Genomic DNA, 23,386 nt, shown 5'->3' with positions numbered 1-23,386 from the left:
GAACAGGGGAAAGCTCATGTTAAAGTACGTAATCTTGAAACTCATGAATGGGAAGGCCTGTTCCCTTTAATAACCTGGGGAAGAAGGTATGCTTGTGTTTCCACAGATAAACGACCTCGTTGGGTCCCTACACGATGGGTTCATCCTGCCTTGTCTTCTGTCTCTTCATCCCAAGAGGACTGACCCTACCGTGATTTCCTGCCCAGCCAAAAGAGAATATTAGCCAATGCGACAGGTCAAGACACCCTGTGCCTGTCGGTTGCCGCACCTATAAGTCCTTTCAGACTGCTGTTGGAAGCAATGGCAGCCTTGAATCCTGTGGACACGTGGGATAACTGGGGGGTATTAACAACACAAATTCAAGAAATAAATTTGTTAAGATCTGTAAAAATGGACATGTATCTGTATTTTCATTATATATTTTGAAACCAACTGTTAGTGCAGAATGTTAACTGTTCTTTAACTGTTTATTTGCAAGGCTGGTAGCACAAATGAAAAAATTGTATTAAGAATGTTTGTTTTGTTACTTTTTATTAGCTTATACAGTTTCTTATTAGAATCATAGAATCATAGAATCGTTAGGGTTGGAAAGGACCTTAAGATCATCTAGTTCTAACTCCCCTGCAATGGGCAAGGACACCTTACGCTAAATCATATCACCCAAGGCCTCGTTCAACATGAGCTTGAACACTGTCAGGGATGGAGCATTCACAACCTCCCTGGGCAACCTATTCCAGTGCCTCACCACCCTAACAGGAAAGAATTTCCTTCTTATATCCAACCTAAACTTCCCCTGTTTAAGTTTTAACCCATTACCCCTTGTCGTGTCACTACAGTCTTTAATGAACAGTCCCTCTCCAGCATCCCTATAGGCCCCCTTCAGATACTGGAAGGCTGTTATGAGGTCTCCATGCAGCCTTCTCTTCTCCAGGCTGAACAGCCCCAACTTCCTCAGCCTGTCTTCATATGGGAGGTGCTCCAGTCCCCTGTTCATCCTCGTAGACCTTCTCTGGACTTGTTCCAACAGTTCCATGTCCTTTTTATGTTGAGGACACCAGAACTGCACACAATACTCCAGGTGATGTCTCACGAGAGCAGAGTAGAGAGGCAGGATCACCTCCTTTGACCTGCTGGGCACACTCCTTTTGATGCAGCCCAGGATACAGCTTCCTGGGCTGCAAGCACACACTACCGGCTCATATTCATTTTCTCATTGACCAGCACATCCAAGTCCTTCTCCACAGGGCTGCTCTGAATCTCTTCTTGGCCTAACCTGTAGCTGTGCCTGGGATTGCTTCGACCCAGGTGTAGGACCTTGCACTTGGCATGGTTAAACCTCATGAGGTTGGCATCAGCCCACGTCACAAGTGTATCAAGGTCCCTCTGGATGGCATTCCTTCCCTCCAGGGTGTCAACCGAACCACACAGCTTGGTGTCATTGGCAAACTTGCTGAGGGCACACTCAATCCCACTGTCCATGTCAGCAATGAAGATGTTAAAGAAGACCAGTCACAACACTGATCCCTGAGGGACACCACTCGTTACTGGTCTCCAGCTGGACATTCAGCCATCAACCACAACTCTCTGTGTGTGGCCATCCAGCCTGTTCTTTATCCACCGAGTGGTCCATTCATCAAATTGATGTCGCTCCAGTTTAGAGAGAAGGATGTCATGTGGGACAGTGTCGAACGCTTTGCACAAGTTGAGGTAGATGACATGGACTGCTCTACCTCTGTCCATCAGTTCTGTAGCCCCATCATAGAAGGCCACCAAATTGGTCAGGCAGGATTTCCCCTTAGTTAAGCCATGCTGGCTGCCATCAAGCACCTTGTTGATTTTCATGTGGCTTAGCATGCCATCCAGGAGAATCTGCTCCAAGATTTTGCCAGGCACAGAGGTGAGACTGACTGGTCTGTAATTCCCTGGGTCATCCATTTTCCCCTTCTTGAAAATGGGGGTTATATTTCCCTTTTTCCAGTCATTGGGAACTTCACCTGACTGCCATGATTTCTCAAATACGATGGCCAGCGGCTTCGCAACTTCATTCTCCAGCTCCTTCAGGACCCACAGATGGATCTCATCAGGACGCATGGACTTGTGCATGTTCAGATTTTTAAGATGGTCTCGAACCAGTTCCTCTCCTACAGTGGGTGCAAGGTCTTCATTCTCACAGTCCCTGCATCTGCCTTCCAAGACTTGGGTGGTGCAGTCAGAGCCTTTGGCAGTGAAGACTGAGGCAAAGAAGTCATTCAGAACCTCAGCCTTCTCCAAATCCTCTGTAGCCAGTTCTCCTGAGAGCTTCCTGAGGGGGCCTACACTCTCCCTAGTCTGTTTTCTATTTGCTATGTACCTGTAGAATCCCTTCCTGTTATCTTTAATACCTCTAGCTAAGCTTAATTCTAACTGGGCCATAGCTTTGCTAACCTGCTCCCTAGCTTCTCAGACAACATCCTGTACTCTTCCCAGGCCACCTGTCCTTGCTTCCACTTATTATAAGCCTCTTTTTTCAGTTGAATTTTCCTCAGGAGCTCCTTATCCATCCAAGGAGGTCTCCTGGCCCTCCTGCTGCACTTCCTTCTGGTTGGGATGCAACACTCCTGAGCCTGTAGCAGGTGATCCTTGAATATCAACCAAGAGTCTTGGGCCCCTCTGCCCTCTAGGGCTGTATCCCATGGAACCTTCCGAAGCAGGGTCCTGAAGAGGCCAAAGCCTGCTCTTTTGAAGTCCAGGGCAGTGAGCTTGCTGCACGCTCTTCTCACTGTCCTGAGGATCTCAAATTTGAGCATCTCATGATCGCTGAATCCAAAGCTGCCCTGGAGAGTCACATTTCCAACCAGCCCTTCCCTGTTGGTGAGCACAAGGTCAAGCGTGGCACCTCTCCTTGTAGGCTCCTCTATTACTTGCAAAAGGAAGTTGTCTTCTACACAATCGAGGAACCTCCTGGATTGCTTGTGCCGGGCCGTACTGTCCTTCCAACAGATGTCAGGGTGGTTGAAGTCACCCATGAGAACAAGGGCCTGCGAGCGTGAGGCTTTTCCTGTCTATAGAGTGCTTCATCCGCAGGTTCTCCTTGATCAGGCTGTCTGTAACAGATCCGACAGTAATGTCTCCCATAGCTATATTCCCTTTAACCCTGACCCACAAACTCTCTGTGGACTGCTCACCTGTCCCCAGACAGAGTTCCATACTCTCCAGCCTATCCCTAACATAAAGGGCAACTCCCCCTCCCCACCTGCCAGGCCTGTCCTTCCTAAAGAGCCTGTAACCTTCCATTCCAACACTCCAGTCGTAGGAGCTATCCCACCATGTTTCTGGGATGCCTATTATATCATATCCCCGTAGACGTGCACACATCTCTAATTCCTCTTGTTTGTTCCCCATGCTACGGGCATTTGTATAGAGGCATCTGAGCCGAGCTCCAACTGAAGCCAGCTCATTGGCTGGAGCAGCTGGGATATCTCTACAGTGCTCCAAGCATTTATTATAGGTTCTAGCAACTGACTGGGTGTGTTGGGATGGAATGATGCTCCCCTCCTCCAACACATCTAGTTTAAAGCCTCCTTGACCAATCTGGCAAGCCTCCTACCAAAACTGCTCTTTCCCTTCTTTGTCAGAGCAGCTCCACCAGCCCCCACTAGACCTGGCTTACAAACTTGGGTCCCATGTTCAAGACACCCAAACCCCTGACTATGACACCACCCTTTTAACCAGTTATTAACCTGGCCAATCCTCCTAGCTTTTTTTAGGTCCTCCCCTGTATCCTGGAGAATTGATGAAAAGACCACCTGAGCTCCAGAGCCCCTAACCACCTCTCCCAGGGCTCTGTAGTCCTTCTTTATGTTCCCCAGGCTGCTACTATCTATATCCCTAGCACCCACACGTATCACCAGGAGTGGGTAATAGTCCGTGGGACTTCCTAGAGCAGGCAGCCTCTCTGCAACATTCCTGATCCGTGCCCCCGGTAGGCAACACACCTCCCTTGAGACGGGGTCTGGACGGCAGACAAGTGCTTCTGTCCCTTTCAGTGTAGAGTCCCCTACTACTACGACCCGCCGCTTTTTCCTAGCAGTACTAGTAGAGATCTTCTTTACCAGGGCATCAGCCGGCTGTTTCTGGCTCGAGTGCGCTTCCTCATTAGCCCCCTGCAGGACAGCAAAGCAATTCTGCATGGGGACAGGGGATTTAGGGGGAAGTCACTTGCTTTTGGTTGTCCTTTTCCTTTTTTTTTTTTTTTTTTTTTCACTAATTCCCAGCTTCCCAGGTTAACGGCCTCCTTCTTTCCTTCATGAGGTAGAGGTGAAGCTCGAGGCCCCTGCACAGTTTGGGCATGGAGCAAGCATTCCTGCTTCCTCTCAGCTTCCCTGACATCTCTCAGTCTATTAACAGTATCCCGCAGCTCAGCCCCTGCTGCAGGAGGACCTCCACCAGGGCGCACCGAGTGCAGCCCTGCCCATTGCGCACCCTCCCCTCCCCAGACCAGTGCAGGCACTCTCCACACCCCGAGCTCTGCACTGCAGCCTGCCCTCTCACCGGCTCTGCCTGGGTGCCTACGCTGGCCACCGCCGGGGCAGCCAGAGCAGAGCTCCCGCACCGGGCCCTGCTCATACAACGAGTGCTCACTATCCCGCTCGCCAGCCCGCGCAAACTGCCTCGCCGCGTTCCTGGTAGCTCCCGCTCCCTGGTCAGGTTTTTAACCAGTCAGGGCTGGTGCCGCTCCTCCTGGCTCCGCCCCGTGTGAGTCAGTTGCTCTCGTCGGCTGAGCTGCCGGCTCCTGGACAGGTTCTGTCGAGGACTTGAGGCTCCCTCGGTGGGAGGCTCTTGTCGCTCTGAGTTGAGGCTGCTGGACGCTGACCTCCCCCCCGCTCCAGTGTTGAAGGCGTCGTCTCTCGAGCTACTCGCCTCAGCAATTGACAATTATTAATCGAGCCCTTAAGCAGGTGTTAACAGTGAAGACACAAAGCAAAGAAGGGGGAGATGTGGGGAGTGAAGGTGATAAGATCTGCATGAAGAACAGTTTGGGAATGAGCTCTGAGGTCTTGGTGCTTGACAAGCCCTGGGCAGATGAGTTGGGGCATTGAAGGCCAGAGGATGTGGGGGTTGTGAGAGGGTCTGCATCATTGTGATTGGACTGTTTACCTGGAGAGTTTTACAGGGGTCAGTGTGATTGAACACTGTATGTATGTGCAGATGGGGAAAGTACCGAACAGGGGGATAAAAAAGGCTTGGTGATAATAAAGTTGGATTTGAGTCTCTGCATCAGTTTGAGTCTGTGTCATGAAATGCCACAGATGTACACAATGTGAGCTAATTGAAGTATGACCTATATGTTGATTGATATTTTTATCCAGCTTTAGTCCATGTTCCAGAGTTCTGCTAGGTAGTAGAATTTCAATCATACTGTATAATGTTTTATAATCTGAATTAAACGTCAGCAGAACCGAATGCATCATTTCAACAAAATTAGAGTTAGACCAGAAATGCTTATAATTGTCAAAATAGTTCTGATTTTTTTCTCTTCCCATCCATTCATCTACCTTTTGATTTTTGGAAGCTTTGGAATACACCTGTTCAATACTATTGTTGCCCTCCTTTTTAAGAATTACATGCCAAACACACAGTTATAAGGCAAATATCTCTAAATTAAATTTCAGGTACTCATTTTCACTGAAGTAACTGATCACCAATAAAAACCAATAAAATTTTCTAGTAATTTCAATACTGCAGTAAAAGTAATATTTCAAGGTGTTGATCGCCATAAATACATACATGAACTTTCATTCAGCTTTCTTTGAATCCCATGGGAGTCATCTTTTTATAAACAATGTAAGATTATCTGTTTTGAAACTGTTACCAGATGACGAACTGAGTATTGATAACTGATAAACTGAGCTGATGAACTGATGCTGATGAGCTGCTGAACAGCTGATGAACTGAGTATTGATTAAGTGGTATGGTCAACACACTGGAGGAAAGGGATGTTATACAGAGGGACCTTAACAGGCTCAAGAGGTGGGACAGTGCAAAACTCATAAAGTTCAACAAAGCAAATTGAAAGGTCATGATCCATTTTAAAATTAGCTAGACATTTTTTCCTTTATTGCTCTAACCTAAAGTCCAGTCCTAATCTCAGTCTTCTAATGGTTAAAAATTTTCATCTAATTCCAATTCTAAATTTATTCATCTCAGTTTTATAGGCATGTTCTCGTGTGCCAACATTGTCTTTTGGCTTAGTTGAGTTTTTTCCTTTCCTGATGTTTACCCACTGTTTTTTTATAGCATATAATCATGTGCCCACTCTGTCTTTATTTTTTCATCTTTTGTAGCTAAACTCTTGGAAAATAATTTAAAGCAATGTTAGATATGATATAAACTTAGCTGCGCTCTGTATTTAGTTTCTTATTCAAAAGATCAATAGATTAGCTTGTTAAGATAAACCTCTCTGAATGATAGTGGAGAGTGAGCTAGTTGGATGGATTGTTGTGCCACGGACTAAGACAATCACAAACATATTACAGTACTGGTGTGAAACATGTGGCTGTAACAGAGAAACACTTGCTCTTTATTCTTACTTAAAATATTTTTGAAAACTGCACCATCTAAGGCATAGTTTGGAGGCACAGATTTTACACGCCAATTTGTGCCATTCATTACGTGAACATGACTAGAGCTGAAGCCTGGATGTATCCAAGAGAAGAATTAAGCACTACTACCTCAATTAGAATCATATAATCACAGAATAGTTAGAGTTGGAAACGACCTTATGACCACCTAGTTCCAAACCCCCTGACATGGGCAGGGACACCTCACACTAAACCACATCACCCAAGGCTTTGTCCAACCTGGCCTTGAACACTGCCAGGGACGGAGCATTCACGACTTCCCTGGGCAACCCATTCCAATGCCTCACCACCCTTACAGTAAAGAACTTCCTCCTTATATCCAGTCTAAACTTCCCCTGTTTAAGTTTGAACCCATTACCCCTTGTCCTGTCACTACAGTCTGTAAAGAAGAGTCACTCTCCAGCATCCTTATAAGCCCCCTTCAGATACTTGAAGTCTGTTACGAGGTCTCCACGAAGCCTTCTTTTCTATGGGCTGAACAGCCCTAACTTTCTCAGCCTGTCTTCATACAGGAGGTGCTCCAGTCCCCTGATCATCCTCGTGGCCCTCCTCTGGACTTATTCCAACAGTTCCATGTCCTTTTCATGTTGAGGACACCAGAACTGCACACAATACTCCAAGTGAGGTCTCACGAGAGCAGAGTAGAGGGGCAGGATCACCTCCTTCAACCTGCTGGTCACGCTCCTTTTAATGCAGCCCAGGATCCAGTTGGTTTTCTGGGCTGCGAATGCACACTGAAGTCACCTCATGTTAAGTTTGTCAAAACCCCCAAGTCCTTCTCTGCAGGGCTGCTCTGAATCTCTTCTCTGCTCAACTTGTAGTTGTGCCTGGGATTGCTCTTACCCAGGTGAAGGACTTGCAGTTGGCATGGTTAAACTTCATGAGGTTGGAAGCTTCTTCTATTCTTCAATTCCTACTGGGAAATATATTTTATTATGTGTTGTCACAAATTCTTTAGGGAAGCAGTGATAGATACTTGTGCACACATATTTTGCATAGATGTATATGCTTACATATTTATTTGTTTTCCACAGGTAACTTTTATATTTCCTTATTGTAGATGTAGTTGGCTTGGTTTGTTGTTTTTTTTTGTTTGTTTGTTTGTTAATTTAGCAGGTGAGAAAGAATAGTAATATCAGGATAGAAGATTAAATAAATAATTAAAAAATCCCCACCCGCCTCTTCCCCCTAAATACCAGCTACAGTAAACACACAGGGGGTTCAGTGCTGATGATGTTTGCTGTTCTTCAAAGCTTTAGGGACTGCAAAGTTAAAAATTCAGTGTTTGATATTTTGGTTTACTTGTGAGATTAGTACTTGATTCAAACACAGGAAGGCAAACAACAGTGAATCACAAATGGAACTGAAATGGAGATAGAGTGACTCTATGGCCTAATTGTTAGCAGAATAATTTGTAACAAAGTAAAGTATGATTTTTTTTAATTTAACTTAAAAGTATATTAAAATTATGTGGGTTTTTTCCCCATTTTTTTCTTCTGCATTTAGTATTGTAATCTATTTTATTTAAAAAAAATATTTTCAATCAGACAAAAGTATCATACATAACTGGGACATCTGACAACAATTGTCAGTTTAAAAATTATATATAACTGTAAAGTATTCTTGAAGTTTCTTCATTCTGCCATGTATGTTGTTTCCTGCTTTATCCTTCAATATATTTCAAAAGACCTTCTGTTTCAGATGCTCTTCCTGTAAAAGTGGACATGACTTGAGGAACATTTTCCTATGTCACTTTGCTGTACTATATCTGGTAACTTAGAAAAGTAATATGTTATTTTTTGCCACGAGAAATGAAAAATATACTTTGAAATCTAACGAAACACATTAAAGCTTCAATTCTATATTCTCAAGGGGTCTAAAGGATAAACTCTAGATCTCAAGTTATAGAAAACCAGGAATATATTTCCGTAAAACCAAGATACTTGAAAACTTAGGAAGAGTGTTAACTTACTGCTTTATATAACACCTTTTGCTCACCTACTTAATATCAACATTTATATTTTATTTTTCTGTGTTTTCTGTCAGTTATACCATATCTAAAAGCCTCTCTCCATCTTTATGAGCCTGACTTTTTGTTTTAATTTTTTTTTTTTAAACTCATTTACACCCATGGTCCCTTAAAAAAATGAAACAGTCACATCCCTGATTAACATCCTCTTTTTTTTCTTTAAATGAAACTTTAGTTATTCAAAACTTTCCTAACCCTGGGTGTTTTGCTGTTCCATATAATATTTGTATATATATTTTCTATTTCGACACACTTCTGCAAAATATAGTAGTCAAAATTATGACTGAATAACCTGTACCCTTATAACCTTGCAATTCATAAAAGCCTGGCAAAGGAACTATATATACATTTTTATTCTAGTTATAATAATTGCTGTAATCAGTAATATTATTCAAGGTCACATGTTGTGCTTATTTAAAAAATTACTAGTAAGTTGAATTATGTCTATTTTCCTTTTAAATTTTGCATATTTCTTTTTGAAAATACATCAATTTATATTCTTTATTACAACACCTTTATTTTAGAGTTTAGAATCACTGTTTTAGATATTTTTTAAAACATAACACTGGAAAAATATTTTGGGAGTGTCCTGGGTTCAGCAGTAGCAGTCATGTTTTTCCTTTGTGGTAGCTGGTACAGTGCTGTGTTTTGACTTCCAGCCTGGGAACAGTGTTGGTGAAGCCGATGTTTTCGGTTGTTGCTAAGTGATGTTTACCGTGACCAAGGACTTTGTGAGGCTCATGCTCTGCCAGGGAGGAGGGGAAGCTGTGAGGAAGCAGAGACGGGGCGCCTGACCCGGGCTAGCCAGGGAGGTATTCCATACCACAGCACATCATGCCCAGGGTGGGGGGTAACTGGGAGTTCCCTGGAAGGACACGGGCTTCCGGGTGGGACTCGTTTCTTGGCCGGTGGTATTGTATTCTCTTCCCTTTTTATTTTCCCTTATCATTGTTGTAGTTGATAGTAGCGGTGGTGATTTGTGTTGTACATTGGTTGCTGGACTGTCCTTGTCTCAACCCGTAGGAGTTGCACCCTTTCGATCCTCCTCCCCGTTCCTCCGGGAGCGGGGAAGGGGAGAGCCCCGGTGGGGGGGGGGGGCCCTTGATTGTTGTCAGCTCGGCACCACTCACTGGGAGTGAGTGAACAAGTTTCCTGACTGGGTTTAAACCACGACAGGGAGCAATATCAGAGGGTAATAGAACTGACTAGCGCCCTTGCTCTAGAAATTGACTAAACATTCTTGTGAGACATCTGTTTTAAAAACTTCCAGTAGTACAGTCCACTGTCTCCTCAGGAAACATAGTCTTGTGTTTACCTATCCTGCTTTTAGAAAGTTTATCTTAGTGTCTCTCTCTTAAATCTCCTTTGCTGCAGTTTGAGGACGTTATTGTAATCCTACTCACAGTGGACATAGAGGAAAAAAATCACTCCCTCGTTAATAGAAGCACTCCACTAACAACCTGCTTGAAAACTCTTACTTCAATTCACCTCCGTGTATCATGTATTTCCTTCTGAGAAACACACACATACATACACACGCACACACACACACAAATAATTACAGTACAATTCAGTTCAGGAAAAAAGTTTTATAAAGTAAAAAAGATGAGTCATGTATACTGTACTCCTTTATCAATAGGAACTAAACATGGCTAAAGATGGCTAAAGACTTTTCATTATCATAATCCCACATAAAAAGAATGTTTCCATATTCAAAGTGTGGTGGCTGATGTGCCAAATAACCACTTTTCAGCTACTGCCTGTTTGTGACCAAGGTGGGATACAAGACTTCTACCAATGCTTTGAAAACAAGCATATTTCAAAGGTAATTCAAATATTTTTGAATTCTTATAGTGAGACCTGCTTTCAGACAGACTGACAGAAAGACTGGCTAAACAGTCCAATACTGGTAAACCAGTGGAAAAATACTCCTTTATCCTACAGAAAATCATATTTTGCAGTTGAGAAACGAGCAGGGTTGTGAGTTCGTTTTTGCTAGTCAGTCTTGTCCTGGTTGGCTTTTGCAATGATTTTCATTTAAAAAAAACAACAAAAAATCAGTACCAAAAAATGCATTTGTGCACACATGAATTCATGCAGCCTAGGAACTGGATATGTACTTAATATGTGCTAAGTTACAAATATGTGCTAAGTTACAAAATAATTGTAATTTCCTGTTCAGCTGATTTATATTAATGTATATCTTTCAGTTAATAACAGTCTGTTCTACTTTCTAACTGCTCCAAGGTTAAAGGAATTCCCAAGGAACTGCCTTATGAATGTGGTATGAGAAACAGAAAAGTACATTATTTTGAACTCTCAATAGGACTGATACCCATAAAAACCTGCAGGCAATTTGAAAAACCTTCCTTGCATGTGAATGGAACAAAGTTCCTTCTCCTGGAAAGCAACTAGATGAGGGATTCAAAAGCAGAAATTTGAGCTGTGTGAAAAAAGCAGTGTGCCACTCATTTGTTAAAAAAAAGAAAAAAAAAAGTAGTTTATAAGTGTGTTAGTACTCCATTTACTGACTTTTAATAAGTCACATTTAAGAAACAAGGATACCTTACCTTGTGTTTACCCATACGGACGTGGACCTAAAGATCTTCATATTATTGGCCACAAACCCATTTGCACAGCTTCTTTACTTACAAAATTTAAAATTCTATCTGCCATTGAGGTAGACGTTTTCATTTTGTGCAACTGCTGCACAATTTTTTTTTTTTGAACAGAGTTAGAAATTCTGAGGAATGAAAATGGCAAAGATTTCAGTCTTTTTAGATTATATTAATTACCAGTGTTTCAATATCACATTGTCTTTGAGTGTCTGGCAGACATTCCTATGTGTATGCTATGTCTCATACAAACAGATCAAAACATGCACTTTGAATTTAAACAGCTTGATAGTACATATTAAAGAAAACAGTAAGACATAACTGGAGCAAAATGTGAATATTCTGTAAGAAACTGAATGATGGTCGTTCTCTCGGCACCACAACAAAATTAAAGATGGAGTAACCAGAAAGCAATATACATTTTCAGGCTACATACTACACAATCATTTTTCAGAATTAGCTGCCTTGTAGGAGCTTTGTGCCTTTTTCTGAAACATCTGGCATCTGCTGTCATTGAGAGAACATTATTCAACTAGACAGAATATCTATTTGCTCCAATATGGCATTTCTTACATTCACATACAGTTCATCTTTATAAATTATTGCTATGGTTGCTAAAAGAAATAGCCAGACCAGTATTGTTATTGCTGGTCCTTTTCTTCTTTGTTTTCTAATTGTGTCTCTTGCTGTGCCCTAAATGAATTATGGAGTTTGTTTTGTATTCCCACAACAAGAATATACTGGCTTTATGATTCACTGCCAAATGCCACAAATTCCTATTTTCTATTGTTCTATTTCTGGAGAATATTAGAAACATTCTGAATTTCAGAACAAACAAGTATATTTCTAAAGAAGCCCAAAGGCTGGTCATTTAGACATGGAAAAATTTCTTTAACAGCTCATATTTTTAGAAAATAACTGTCTACTTTGTTGTAAAGAAAAATATGCTTTCATTATAGTCCGTGGAATATTTTCAGTTTGTAGTCATACTTGAACAAAGAGAAGCTGTGGATCCCCCATCCCTGGAAGAGTTTAAGCCCGGGTTGCACTGGGCTTTGAGAAATCTAGCCTAGTGGAAAGTGCTGCTGCTTGTGGCAGAGGGATTGGTACTAGATGATGTTTAAGATCCCTTCCAAATCAAACCATTTTATGACTCTATGAAAGTGAAATGAATGACCACCAGTTTTATGAGTTTATCTCAAAAATAAGTGAAGAACATTCAAAAAATACAATGGTCTTAATTAAATCAGTTTCTAAGAAGGAAAAGAAACTTTCATGTAAAAGTAACATTTATTTATGGAGAAATGTTGCTTAATTTGCTTAAAGCTTAACACTCTATGACGGCACTGAAGGGGAAACTGATTAGACACATCCTCCTGAGCAAGCTAAACAATCAAAAGATTTTCTGGATAGAGGGAAGGATGACACTCTTTGCAGCTTTTGGCCTAAGGCAGCAGCCGCCTCCCTGACTGCCTGACATCTTGCTGCTATGAAGCTATGCTCTGGCTCCATGTCTTCATCAGGAGTCCAGGGTGATTCTTCACTTGCTGTGAACGGTAGCACACCTAGTGCTGGACTTCTGGTAGAGAAAGGAAAAATACAAAACCCTTAGCCAGGGCAGCTGAGGTGACTAAACTCCTTAAAATTCTAACAATTTACAACTAGTAGATTTATTTGAGAAAAATTAAGAATCAAGTCAAAACATATCTCAATTGCTATCATCCTTGGTCTTTATTTTAATTCAAAATTTGGATGGGTTGTGTTAGTACTCCTGAAGAAATGGTTACTTGTGATTTTTATTAAACACGGATATATAAAAAAAAAGGACAAAAATTGAGACACCTACTCATATGATATTGTAGGTGTGATTTCTCAAAGAGTTCAAGTGACGTACTCAGATTATCTTGAGGGTACTTCAGACAGATAATAAGAGAACTAAATTTTGAAGGTATAGTTCGGCAGACAGTCAGAGGTTGTTCTTGCGTTATGGAAGCTTGGATCCTGAGCTCTTCATTGCCTTGAGGAAAAGAACTTGCAAAAAACAGCTCAGAGGCATGTCCAAAAAGAAACACTTGGCAGTAAAGAGGAAACCACTATGCTTCACTGTTGAAAATATCCACTGGGACAGGTTTCTATGAGTAAGTTAGAGGTGAAAAACTTACGAAGGCAAATTCTCTGATTCAGGAATCAACCCCAAATATTTCTGTTATGACTGTCAACTTTGATATTTGCCTTTCTTTGTTTGTTGTTTTTTTTTTTACTACTCGTTACTGTGTTGGTTATTCCTGAAATGGCAAATAACCACTTTTTATATTTCCAAATTGATTTTATCCCAGAAAGTTATGAAAATGTCTCAACCTAAATTTATACTTCTTTCATTTGAGGTGGGGTATTATAGAAGAAGCACTATCTTATTTCTGAATGAAAAATATGATCCAGCAGAACCAGTACATTAAGGTAAGAGGTGATCATTGCTTTCATAATGTTCAGAATCTGAGACTCTAGTTTCCTTCACTGTTTAGTTTTTATGCAGAAATACTTTTTTTTTCCTTAGAAGCATCTGGATTATTTCCCTGGATAAGTTCATAAATTGGATTGGAAGGAGATAGGTGTCAGGAAGTGAATTGTCTCTATCTCTTGATAAATCAGAATTCGATGAACACACCTTCTGACAACCTTCCTACTTTTAGTATCTGAAGAGAAAAGAAGCAGTGCCCTTTCCCCACTATGTAATATTTACTAACAGGGTGGACAGCATCATCTAAGAAATTTCCATTGTCAACAAGTCTGACAGACTGACACAGTTAACAACTTGCCTTTACATACTGGAGAAAATAAATGTATGACGATTGCCAAATGATTCTAAAGGATTTAATAAACAATCTAAATGGATTAAATTGAAGCCTAATACAATTACAACTTTACATCTTGGTCTTCAGCATACTTTATATATTTGGAATTGCATTTGAGATTTTGAACCTCATTCAAACATATACCTCAAATCCAATTTCATCAACTGCAAGCTCACAGGAATGGAACCCAAAGAAAATGTTTGCACAAAGCATGAGGAAAAATAAAAACTCCTACCTCTGTGCTGTTGTATTCCTGGCAGGAAAGATATATTTATTCAAAGTCACTGTGCTTATTTTTAAAGTGTATTTCTTTGTGAACTGTCAGTTATTCAGGATTGTACTAATGAAGAGAAACAAAAATGTTTTCACTTCACATAGTGTGCATAATTGTGTCTAGTTGTTCATATGTGTGTATATTTGAGAAATATATTTTTATGGATATGTACATGGTAATATCTATAAAGATTTCTAATATCATTAAACATCTGTAAACAACTAAGAAATATTAATTTACTTTAAAACTAATTGAAATTATTTGGTTATGTTCTAATGAAAACATACTTCATTTTGCTATATAAACTGTGCAGACCCTTATTAGCCCTGATTGGCCACCATACCTCACATTAATTTACATTTTAATTATATCCTTTAAGAACACCAAGAACATCATGTCTGTGAGTGTGACAAGATATCTTTGTTGCACCATCCATGTTGCACATCTGAAAAAATAAATAAATTTAATTTATTATTTATTTTCTGCTAATACGATTTTGTGAAAAATATCAACATGAATTAAAAAGGAGTTTTATGGACAAAATAATAAAGTTTCACATATAACTATAGAAATGCTGCTTTATGAAGCTCATCAGTACAGTCAGGAAGAAGAAAGGCCTCAAGATTCCCAGCTTATTATATTTTTAAAAATTTTTCAGGTATAGTTTGGTCTATCTATATATAATAATGAAACTCCCATTAAGGCTATATGTATTCCATATTTTCTTGCAAACGCAAGTTTTGCTGAAAAATAGTTTTCAGTGATGAATCAACTCTTCCAGATAAAGCAGACTTTTTTATTTGTGTCCCTTTTTCTGAAAAGAACATATTTTCAAATATGGCCTTTTTATATGAAGAAATTTAAGTAAATTGTTTCCAAAATTTTAGAAATAAATAAATCCATATTATAATGCTATGTCTTTAAGAAAAAAATGTTATTGTTCTAAGTACACAAATATTATGTTTTCCATGTATTTTATTGCTTCAAATGTCAGTTTTAAGGTCATATGTTTTTTAAAGAGAAGATACAAACAATTAAAATAATAACTGCTGGATTTTTTTTTTTTAATTTATAATTAAAATGTCAGCATTAAAGAGTGAAATACCCATTACCGCTATAATCATTCATATGTAATTTCATCCCCCACATCATTTTATTCAACCATTCTGCTAAAATGGATCAGACATAAAGTCATCCTGTTGTTTTGTTACTATTTGATGTTCATAAAAGACCATTTCTCCAAAGATATATTTTTTATGTCTTTAAAAAATATGAGTACTTAGTAGTTAGGTAAGATTGTGTCAAATTCACCTGTTTGCAAAGTTATGTCTAAAACCAGCTTTAGAGCCTGATGCAGGTAAGGACATAGCAGGAAAGTATTGGTTGATATTTATTCTCATATTAACAAGTTCAAAAATTAGACGTCTTTCTGAATCAAAAAATAAATAACATTTTTTAATTTTTTTTTAATGCTATTTCATATCTTAAAACTTGAGTAGATAGTTTTCAGTATGCTCATGTAATGCGCTTCTGGCAGGAGGACTGTAAGTGCACAAAACAAGCATGGATCAAGTGCCCAAAACAATCAGACAGATTTACCCGCGAATGATCATATTGGAGACCAAGATGACCATCAGCCAGAATAAACATGTAAGTGAGGATTTATAAAGAGGGATTCTGCTTGCAAAGAAGTACAAAAGTCCAGAGAAGAGCCAAGAGGATGATCAGGGGACTGGAGCACCTCCCATATGAAGACAGGCTGAGGAAGTTGGGGCTGTTCAGCCTGGAGAAGAGAAGGCTGTGTGGAGACCTCATAGCAGCCTTCCAGTATCTGAAGGGGGCCTATAGGGATGCTGGAGAGGGACTCTTCATTAGAGACTGTAGTGACAGGACAAGGGGTAATAGGTTAAAACTTAAACAGGGGAAGTTTAGGTTGGATATAAGAAGGAAATTCTTTCCTGTTAGGGTGGTGAGGCACTGGAATAGGTTGCCCAGTTGTGAATGCTCCATCCCTGACAGTGTTCAACCTCAGGTTGGACAAAGCCTTGGGTGATATGATTTAGCGTAAGGTGTCCCTGCCCATGGCAGGGGGGTTGGAACTAGATGATCTTAAGGTCCTTTCCAACCCTAACTATTCTATGATTCTATGAAAATTTCTTAAAGCTGAGGTAGATGTTGGAGTGAAAATACTTGTAGCCACTTTGTGTGATGCTGCTGGGAATAGGTGGATTAGTGGTGCTGAGGAGGCATGCATATGGGCAGAGAAAGCCCCTGTGATCAAGAAACTCTGTGAGTGTAAACACAAAGTGCATAATTAGACAACATTGAGATAAATTATAAAAAGATGTGGAGAGATTGCTGTGTGGGTGTTAATATTTTTAAGTCTAGTATTGTAGTATACCTGCTGTGTTACTGATATAAACCCTGAATATATAGATCAGTAATTGCTGCTTAATTGCACTTCAGTAATAAATTGATAAATCACTCTGATCCTGAGTGGATTCGAGCTACATGTATTGAGTAGTTTTTTCCCTGTGACATTTGGTGAAGATTGGAAATTCAGTGAAAACCAGCTGTCTTACCCTAACAACAGCTAAAACATTGTCTACCTAAATTAGACAAACTCCAAAACTCAGCCATAATAAAAAAAAAAAATGTAGGTTTTAAGTTATCTGTCTGTGTATAATAAAAACTGTGTACACACAGTCCTTGCTTTTCATTTATGTCTTGTTCAACATCTTTGTCAGCAACATGGACAGTGAGATTGAGTGCACCCTCAGCAAGTTTGCCGATGACACCAAGCTGATGCCAACCTCATGAAGTTTAACCATGCCAAGTGAAAGGGCCTACACCTGTGTTGGGGTGATCCCAGGCACAGCTACAGGTTGGGCAGAGAAGAGATACATAGCAGCTCTGCAGAGAAGGACCTGGAGGTGTTGGTTGATGACAAACACGAGCTGGCTTCAGTGTGCACTCGCAGCCCAGAAAACCAACTGGATCCTGGGCTGCATTAAAAGGAGCATGACCAGCAGGTCAAAGGAGATGATCCTGCCCTTCTACTCTGCTCTCATGAGATCTCACTTGGAGTATTGTGTGCAGTTCTAGTGTCCTCAATGTGAAAAGGACATGGAACTGTTGGAACAAATCCAGAGGAGGGCCATGAGGATGATCTGGGTACTGGAGTACTTCCTGTATGAAGACAGGCTGAGGAAATTGGGGCTGTTCAGCCTGGAGAAGAGAAGGCTGCGTGGAGACCTCATAGCAGCTTTCCAGTGTCTGAAGGGGGCCTATAAGGATGCTGGAGAGTGACTCTTCATTAGAGACTGTAGTGACAGGGCAAGGGGTAATGGGCTCAAACTTAAACAGGGGAAGTTTAGATTGGATATAAGGAAGAAGTTCTTTACTGTGAGGGTGGTGAGGAATTGGAAAGGTTTGCCCAGGGAAGTTGTGAATGCTCCATCCCTGGCAGTGTTCAAAGCCAGGTTGGACAAAGCCTTGGGTGACATGGTTTAGTGTGAGGTGTCCCTGCCCATGTCAGGGGGGGTTGGAACTAGGTGGTCATAAGGTCGTTTCCAACCCTAACTATTCTATGGTCCTATGATTTTATGATTATTTCTAGATCTTTTGCCAAGCATGCTAGGCACAAAGCTATATCCTCCTTCTCCTCCCCCCCCCTCCCTTAATCCAACAAATGTCACCAAATCTTAAGAACTGTTAGGGATTTTGCTTAAAGTTCTTTGTTTTAAGAGGAAGTGAGTTTTATTTTCTTGTCCAACTAGCCAAGGCAAGTATAATTTTTATATAAGCCAGGTCAATTTGGTAATCTTGACAGTATCACGGGAATTTGCCAGAAGAAAAAAAAAACCAGCACTTCACCTCCTGTCTGGTTAAGAAGCAGACATGTTTTCAGCAGTAACCAGGGAGAAATGACAAGAAATAAACAAACAAACAAAAAAAAAAAAATCCCAAACTGAAAAGGAAGGAATTGATTTCTACAATGATTCTGCTGGTTTAATCAGAAAAAACAGCAAAAGGGGAAAAGCTCACTGACCTCCACTATTCCAAATACTATAGCCACTACTGAAAATAAAATGCTGCTTCTAATAACTTTCATTTTATGCTTATTTACATGTATGTTTTGAAAGCACAAAAATTTGTTGAATGTAATGCCCCCGGCTGTGATTGTGGAAGCTAATATTATTGTTCATTTAAAGTTTCTCATGCACTAAAGCAAACGATGTTTTAGAATGCTTACTATTTAAAATGTATTTTAGACAAAGAGAATTTGACAGCTGACGACAATCCTTTAAGATAAATACATTTTCCATCCTCTGTTACAGTGGGACTTGCCTCACCACAATGACTCTGACCAAATTCTCTCTCTTAGAAACATTTGCATGAAAGTTATTTTTCTTCAATTTCTGAGATATCTTTTTAGTGCATCCCTGCCAAATTTTCTTTTGTCAAGAATAGATTTATAAAGGCGACCGTATGAAATTCATAACTTACAATTGCATTTCACAATGATGTATCACTCCGTTATAATTCACTGAGCAGAAATGTTAAATGTATTGATTAAACCTTCCTAAAAATCTTATGTTTGTTTTACTTCCTGATTATCTGCTTACGTGCATACCAGTGATACAATTTTTAAAATGTCATATAAAGTGTCTTCCAAGGTATTTGGCATTAAATTGTTTTACTGTTTTGTTGTTTTTTTTTTTCTTCAGTGTAACTAGAAAGTGCTTTTAAAGAAGCAGCTGTTTCAATCGGTTATAAGAGGACCCGTGTCATATGGGAATGTACAACTTCAAACCCAATTTATCACAATATCTTTTTTTTTAAGCAAATACACTGTCATCTCCATACAGATCCAAGCTTGATTGCAATTAGCATATAATAATAACATGATGGATGAGATTCCTTGCTGCATAACAGCTAGTGAAGAAAAACAAAGCAAGAAACAGAAAGCATTTTGTGGGTTAAGTCCTCGTGTTTTATCATAATGTGCTTTAAATAGAACTTTACAATCTAACTACATACAGTATACTTAATTTCTTAGATATATTTCAACAGCATGAACTATTAACCCTGACATATTTCATCAGCCTTTTGAACATTAGGTTTTTCAATTCTGGAAGAAACAAAAGCAAATGCTTTATTTTATGAGTAGTCTCATGATTTTATTGGAGTTGCTCAAGGTTTACTCATATGAATGAATGTACTTCAGTGTTTTGCTATGAGTAACCATCATACTAGTATATGAGAATAGGTTTATAGAAAAGTTGTGAAGCATGTGTAACTACTTTTTCAAACCAAATATGCATTCTTATATCACATAAAAAATAAGTTACAGTTTATATACTGTTTAAATACAAAAATTAAGCCAACATTTATTCAGCTTCTGAATTAAATTGTAGAATATAAGTAGGAAGACATTTTAAGCTTTGAGAAATCTTAAGCATCTTTAATTCTGACTGCATTTTTTTTTCAGAATTCCTACATCTTCTGTTCTCAACTGTCACAAATCATTTTATAAAAAAATATTTAAAAATATGTATTTTATACACAGCAAATATATTGCTGGTTATTTAGCTTTCTTAATCTATAGCTAATTGCATTTGATATTTTAAATATTGAGGGAATGACTACACTGCACGACTCTATTGAAAAAAACAAACATACTCAGAAGAGAAGTGCACAGAAATTGACTCTTTAGAAAGACACTTTTTATAACTTGGCATCATTTTTAGCAAATTTTGGTTATGGTGTACTAAAAAACAAGGAATGTACATGAGAGAAAAAGAAGTTCTAGGAGAATATTATCTAAAGAGCTTTTTAATTGAGTCATCAGAAAGAAAAGACAGTGATAAACCACTGGGTGACATGCCAGATCCCCCTCAAAATCAATGGTAAAACCATTTTGTGATTTCAGTGGACTCAATTTTGATCTACCCTCTAGGCTAAAACTGGCTGCCTCTTTATTCAGGACCAGTTCCATAGCACAGAAAGATTTTCAATAGACTGAAGGACAGTAAAAATCAATTAATCAGAAGATAATGGAACACCAGCTGTTGTGATTTAGCTCTGGTAGGCAGTTAGGCCTCACACAACCAATTGCTCACTCTCCCATAGTGGGATAGAGGAGAAGGTCAGAAAGGTAAAAGTGAGAAAACTCATGGATTGAAATGAAGACAGTTTAACAAATAAACCAAAAGCTGTGAGCACAAAGAAAAATAAGGAATTCATTCACTCTTTTCCATCATCAGGCAGGTATTCATCCGTATCCAGGAAAACAGGGGTCCATCACAGGTAACAGATACTTGTGAAGGCAAACACCATAACTCTGAGCTTCCCCCTTCCTCATTATTTCCCCCAGCTTTTATCACTCAACATGATGACATTTGTTATTGGATATCCCTTTTGATAGTCAAGATCATCCATTGCAGTTGTGTCCATTTTCAGTTTCTTGTGTACACCCAGCCTACTCACTGGTGTGGCGATCTGAGAAGCAGAAATGGCTTTACTGCTGTGGAAACACTGCTCTGCAGTACCTAAACTCTCAGTGTGTTATCAACATTGTTCTCATCACAAATCCAAAAGATAACATAAAAGTTGCTACAGAAACATTACCCTACTAGACTAAATGGGGTAAGGAGCAATGGCATATATTAATAAGTAGGTTACAGCTTTCTTAACACCAACAGCAAGTGTGGTTTTACTAAACTTACTAGTTTCTCTAAGACATCTATAGGCTTTTATTTCTCACTGTGTATGTTGTAGTTTATTGCTCCCAGTTGTTATTATGCCATTATTTGAATGAATTCTGATTTGACATTAAACCTTCCAAGATGTTGAAACTAATATTTGTTCCACACTAGACTGAAAAGAGGGCAAAAAAAAAAGTATTTCAAAATCCCACTGGAAAAGATAAACTTGCCCCCAAATTTCTATTTCAGCCTAGGAGAATAGATATGTTTTCATCTTGACACTAATTCAGGAAAGGAAAAGACAAATTTCAGTTATCTCATCTACTTGTTTTTCTTCAATAGCACACCAAACCCAGGAAAACAGACTCCTGAATCCACACCCCAAGCTAGTAAATTTTGCTTGCTTTTGGGTGGGGTGAGGTTAGGGGAGTAAATTGATGACAAAAAAGCTTTTCCACAACAAGTAATGTATTTTTAAAAAAAACGTTATTTTATTAAAATGCATTTATTTCATTTACACTAAAAATTCTCTTAGAAATGTGATTCCTGTAAGCTTTCTATATTTATTTGTTGTTTGTCTATGTTTTATGTTTTACTTTTCTTTATATAACCAGTAATTCTTGATATGAACTTTGTGGGTTTTGCCTTGTGGTAGAGTGATAAAAGAATTTTAATAAATGTTGAAACTGTGTAATTTAATATTTTGTAGTAGGTTTTATTTCTGATCTATACTGATGTCCAGACACTAAAGTAGCCAGTGCTATTTATCCCCAGACAGCTGTCCCTGTTTTTTTCATGCCCTAGACGTTTCCAGAGCCCTGACTTGAAGACAGAGCCCTCTGCTTTTCATCCAACAACTTCAAGTCAGTCAAAAAGGTCAATTTACTCTGAATTGTACTACATTTGTCTCAAGTGACAGTTGTGTTACCATCAGTTACAGGTTTGGTTTTGGGGGGATTTTCTTTGTTTTTTTTTTTTTATTCATTATTCTGATCTCTTAAATAGATTCAACGCAATTCTTTGCTTACATATAGTGAAGGACACAAAGTTTATTTCAGCTGATCTTTTTTCCTCTCTTGTCATCTGAATTCTTCCAAATTTAATTGCTTTGAACCTCACTATTTCCATTTTGCACGGGGTTTTTTACTCTCTTTTCACTATATGGACCTATTTTGAGTCTGCAACATCCTTCTAGACTATATATCCTGGCCAGTTTGATGTCTTAGTGCTAGTGTGTTGCCCTGGCTATGGTATGATAAGAGTATGTCTTATTTCAGGAAAGTTGGAATCAAATGTTTCAAAGGCCCTCAATTTAAATATCTTCTGTCTACACCAGATTCAAAACCTGCATTTCTTTTATAAGACGTTTTACCATAAAAAGCCAACATAAAGTCAGAGGCCCCAGAGCTGAATGCAGTACACAAGGTAGGGTCTCATGAAACTGGAGAATCACCTCCCTTGACCTGCTGGTCACACTCCTTTTGATACAGCCCAGCATATGGTTGGCTTTCTGGGCTGTGAGCACACACTGCAAGGTCACGTTAAGCTAAATGTCTACCAACATTTCCAGGTCCTTCTCTTCACAGCTGCTCCCAATCCAGTCCCTGCCTAGGCTGTAATTTTGCTTCAGATTGCTATAACCCAGGTGCAGGACCTTGCACTTGGCCTTGTAAAAAAAAAAAACTTCACAAGTTTTACATGGGCCCACCTCTCAGCCAAGTTCCCTCTGGATGGCATCCCTTCTCTCCAGGGTGTTAACTGCACCACACAGCTCTGTGATGTCAGCAAACCTGCTGAAGACGTACTCAGTCCCATTGTTTATGTCACTGAGAAAGACAGAGAGAGTCCAGAGAAGGGCACAAAAATTATCAGAGGTACGGAGCCCCTCCCTTATGAGTAAAGCCTGAGAGATTTGGGGCTGTTCAGCCTGGAGAAGAGGACTCTGTGAAGAGTTTACTGCAGCCTTTCAGTACTTAAAAGGGGCCTTTGGAAAGATGGGGAAAGACATTTTATCTGGGTCTGTTGTGACAGGAGAAGGGGTGATAGTTTTAAAGCAAAAGAAGAGAGATTCAGGCTGTATGTGAGGAAAGAATTCTTTACATTGAGGGTGGTAAAAAACTAACACAGGTTGCCTCAAAAAGTGGTGGATGTGCCATCCCTGGAGACATACAAAGCCAGGCTGGATGTGGTTCTGAGAAACCTGATCTAGTGGAAGATGTCCCTGGTCATTGAAGGAGGTTGAAACTAGATGACCTTTGAAGGCTCCTTCCAGCCCAAACTATTCTA

Source organism: Pezoporus occidentalis, unplaced genomic scaffold (genome assembly GCF_034315485.1).
Source record: "Pezoporus occidentalis ecotype Australia unplaced genomic scaffold, CSIRO_AGI_Poc_V1 ctg232, whole genome shotgun sequence".
Taxonomy (NCBI): Eukaryota; Metazoa; Chordata; class Aves; order Psittaciformes; family Psittacidae; genus Pezoporus; species Pezoporus occidentalis.
Note: the sequence above shows the minus strand (reverse complement) of the source record.